Below are 4,948 nucleotides of genomic sequence, written 5' to 3' on the forward strand. Positions count from 1 at the left end.
GAATTAATCTAGCGGTTAATTAAAGGGATCCTCCACTCTGAAAGCAAATGTAGTCTTAACATGCTTACTTTGATTTTTTGACCTTTGAAAAGAAGCGCTTGGCCGCCATTTTTAAATTCCGCGGTCACCATCTTGAATGGAGCCGCAAATCACCATTGGCTGATGACGTGTTACGGTTGCTCTGCCTGCCTTGTCTGAGCGAAATACCTCACTGTGTCAGTGTCGTGGGGTGCCACAATCAGGCGAAGAAAAACCCTGACCCCACCGTCGGCTTTCATTGTTTCCCAAAAATGCGAATTTATACCGTGCATGGATAAATGCTGTTAAAAGAAAAACTTGTATTTACTCCAGCCTCGATTGAAGTACACTGTAGTTTAAGCCCTGGTGATATGTTTTTCTTAAAAACTAGTTTTCATCAGGAGCCCATTACCCGGAGCTTCCATCTGTATTGTACCCTTGAGTCAACCCTGTCCCGTTTCTTTCTATTTTGACGTATGTGACGTATGTGACTGAGGACATACGTGAAGTGGTTCACATACGTCACATACGTATGTCTAAAAATAGAAAGATGCGGGACAGGGTTGACTCAGAGGGTTAATATGGAAGATGGAGGCTCCGGGTAATGGGCTCCTGTTTACATCAGGTGTACTTCAACATGCTATACACTCACACGCTCACACAAAAAGGACAGAAACAGTTGTGGATATTATTTTATAGAAATCAATTTATAGAACTTTAATGGAGGTATGCTTTATCCCATTTTCAGACGTGAGTTGATGATGCCAGACTTAGGAAAACCACTGCCAGAGCAGTCGTATGCAGACTGTATACTCCAGGGCACCCAAAAGGAGTCTTTCTCAATTTTCTTGTAGGTAGCATCCATTTCAGTGATATTAATAGTAAATTTTTTATTGTGGTCGACAACTTAGAGAACAAATTCTAATCGTGTCAGTCCCACGGGATGTCCCTCAAGTATTGATCGTGATACCATACAATTTCAGCATTTGGACACCATCGTGGACTGGCTGGCTGCCACACCTGGCCTTAATCTCATGTTATGGTGCATGGCTTGCCCAAAGGAAAATGCAGTTACTGATTTCGGTTTGTCCACCAAAGTTAATTCCTGTTGGATGGGCTTAATACCTGGATGGGTGACCTACATGTATGAGTCAATGGGTTAAGGTCTCTGTAAAGGAAAATGAGGTGTCCGCGGAAAAATGAAATTGTTGCGGCACAGTTTTTTGTATAGGGTCAAACTAAATATCATATTAAAGCTAATAGATTGAATTATTTAGAGTTTTAGTTTTTCGTTATTTATTATTGCCTTTTAGTTTTGAGGGCTCAAACTCAGAATGACCGAGTCTGCTGCAGAAGCTCCTGCACCTTCACTTTATTGCAAAAATAACCACACTTTGTTGCTTCTTAGTCACCGATGAATGCACTTCAATACCTTGTGAGGAATTTTTGATATGTTAGGAATTGAAGGAAATATCACGCACCAAAGTCGAAACTGTCATTTCATTCTTAATTTGGGCAGAAAAATTGTCGTAAAATCAGTCTCTGAAGACAAACAAAAAATGCCTCACACTGTATTTTGGGTAGTGTAATCATCTATTAGTCTAAGAACTGAAATTTGGAAGCAATATCTTAAAACCCATCGGGACGGGAGGTCCAAGAAGTTGTAATTTTGGCACCCTAATAAACCCCTGGAAAATCAAGCTTGAAGATTTTGAGTGCAGTTTGCGGTCTGCTGAATAACTCTGCCCCATAGTTGAAAGCCAATTGTGCTGATCATGAGGCAATCAGCGTCTAGGCACGTGCTAAGGTGGCAGGTGGCGCGTGAAGGCTGTCAATCTACACCCAATCATTTCACGTGACTTACATGATAAGTCAATCCTTCTGTGCATTTATGGTGGGAAATAAAGAAAAGCGATTTTAACGGTTTTAAAATTAATTTTTCAGAATTTCTTTTTGGGAAAATTTACTTAACGGCCCGCCGATTCAAGATTTGCAAAAGCAAAAAATTTGAGCGAGACGTCCAAATATACCTTCGATACCTTACGTGGGTAAATAGTGTTTTCTCTTCTTCCCCATGACCGAGGAAAAAGTTTCAGGCCTAGTCTAATTGTCATCATTGGGGAACTTTTATTAATAATTTAACATTTGTTAGTTGCTTTTCTTTTGGGAGTTTCCTACATGTAGCTCTGACTGTACGTATTGTGTTAATCAATTGTTTTTTACAGGAAAAGTGTGATGTATTCCTTCCATTTCATTTCTTTGGTTGGCGGGCTAAGGTACATGTACTGTACATGTAATCTTCCTCTGTAGATGTAACTTTTTGCCATTACTCATTCATTTTTGTCATTTTTTAATGTCCCACAAAGTAATTGTTTGAATTTACTGATACCTGTTTTTTTGGTGTGTGTGTGCAGGCTCTTATTCTTCGTGATTACTGGTTGATAACTATATTAAGCGTTCTTTTTGAAGTACTTGAATATTCCCTGGAACATCAATTGCCAAACTTCTGTGAGTGCTGGTGGGACCATGTAAGTCGGCTTACTTCTTATAATTTACATTGTACAGTCTTTCTGGCCACTTTGTTTTTCATGCAATTTTGATTTGATCTTTGTTTAATAGTGGATTATGGATGTTCTTGTCTGCAATGGTTTGGGAGCCTATTTTGGAATGAAGACTTGTGAATATCTAGGAAATAAGGTACATGTAATATTCTACTGGATACTGTGCTTAATTTGGGAAATGGGCAGAGGCTAGAAGTCATCAGTACTCCATGTTCTTTTTCTTGTGACTCTAGATCTGTCCTTGCGACCACCCTAATTAATCAGCCCTTCTTCTAATAGTACATTACTGCAAGCTTTAGTGGAAGTACACAAAGCTACTTTGTAATCAGCTAAATTATTCAGCATGACCACTTCCGATCAGCCATTTCAAAGAAACAATTCAAACCAAAAATGACATCATTGGTTAAGAAGCTACATTGTAAACAAGGAAGAAGTAGGCCATTTGCAAAGCACAACCACATTTCCTTGCTGCCTATGAACTTGATACTACCAGACCACCATGATACTAAAACAGTGCTGTTGCTAAGTGGAGGTTGAGTGCCTGAGAAACATCCAGGAGCTTCCACTATTCAATTGGCAGCCAACTCCTTGATGGAGACTGCTTCCATGGCTGGGAAATCTTGGCAACCCAGCCATGAGCTTCCCTGCAGAACAGGAGCCAGATACCTGTACGTTTGTACCCATCACACAGTGCAAAAAGGGGAAGGGAAGGGGAAAACAATGGCTGAATGTGCTCTCACCGCAAACAAGTCAATATTCGTTTTTGGTACACAACCACAATGCTTTTCTGCAAGCACAGGAAAGCACAACTGGCACATGATTGCTCCTGTTGTTAACTAGATGTACGCTAAATAATTACATTTAACCTCATTTAACAACTGCGTTGCTAAGTGGAGTGCCTGGGACATCTTGGAGCTTCCACTATTGGCAGCCAGATCCAAGATGGAGACTGCACCAATGGCTGGCAAAACCTGACAAACAGGCACAAGAGAGGCACCCATCACACTGTGGAAATGGAAAGTAGAAGGGTGGGAAGGGGGAGAGAGGGAAAAAAGCTAATAAATGCTCCACTCGCACATGAAATGCTCCTTCCCACGACACCGATTAATAAGTTGTACAACACAAATCCAACACATGCGCAAATATACAAAACCGCTGACAACAATTGACTGTAGTCGCTCCTAGTTGCTAACTCAGTTAAACTGCATTTAACTTCATTTAAAAAATTACAGTATTGTTGTGGAAGTTAGTATAAGATCTAGCCAGTGGTTAGAGGGAAATCTCAACCCAGCACAATGGCATAAAGATCCTTGCCACCTCTGTCTTCATAACAATGGACCATTCTGGTTCACCATACCAAAAGCCCTTTTAGATCATTATTATAATAATTACTGTCATTAAGATATTCAGTAACTTACATGTGTGCATGTTCGACACATCACTTAAACTGTCCTTTTAAGGGGATTTCCCAACATTCTTGAAAGGGAAATGTGTGCATTGTTAATATATCACATTTTCCAATTCCCTCAATACTCAGATTATCCTAAACATACATGTAATTATTGTGTATGAAAGACCTTGAGCCACCATTTATTTTTTTTAGTTGCTCACGGTACATCTTGTACGTTGTTCTGATTTTTTCTTTTTTTCCTCAGCCATATCACTGGAGAGGACTGTGGAGCATTCCATCATACAGGTTTGCATGAAATCTCTTTTGTTTTTAATTAATGATTATTATTGGACTACATGTGGAGACTGGTTCCTGGCAGGAACAATGATAAGTAAACTTGGTGATGTTCCCAAGCAGCTTTGATTTGATTTGTGCAGATGTGTTCAGAAATGCACGCACAGGGTATTAATTTTAGAGGCACGGTGATTTTGGTAAGCATAGTGTCCCAATGTTCTTTTCCCCAACTTCAGCATCACTTTTGTCTGGGATTACCAACAATTAATGTCACCAGGTGATCCCTAAACTCCAGTCCTCAAGTGAACATACTATGTACTTATTGACTGAGCGGGAGGGCCCAATGGCAAAATATTTGGCCCGAGGCCGTGGCGTATGCCGTGCGCTGTGACCAAGGGCCAAATATTTTCCTGTCCAGCTCGACCAAAACTCAAGTCAATAAGCATTTTATCATATGATATGGGCTCTTTACACTATTCATGAGCACTCAGAAGATGAAGTTTGGACAAAATAAGTAACAAAAATTTGCATAGAAAATTTATCTAAGGTACACAATGGATTATTTGCATTTGCTTTTCTGGCCGTAAATAACTTGGATGTTTGAAAGCGACGAAAGCCTCTTAAATCGCATCGCACGGAGCAGTACGTGTTCCTATCGTGCTAATGCGTACGGCCCTCATACGGG

General features: G+C 40.2%; 1 pseudogene; it reads left to right on the forward strand.

The window, feature by feature from the left end:
- The first annotated feature begins 766 nt into the window (after nt 1-766).
- Nucleotides 767-4,948, forward strand: part of LOC137972170 (phosphatidylserine synthase 2-like) — a 14,726-nt pseudogene continuing 10,544 nt past the window's right edge.

The sequence above is a fragment of the Montipora foliosa genome, chromosome 9 (assembly GCF_036669935.1).
Source record: "Montipora foliosa isolate CH-2021 chromosome 9, ASM3666993v2, whole genome shotgun sequence".
In the NCBI taxonomy this organism is placed as follows: domain Eukaryota; kingdom Metazoa; phylum Cnidaria; class Anthozoa; order Scleractinia; family Acroporidae; genus Montipora; species Montipora foliosa.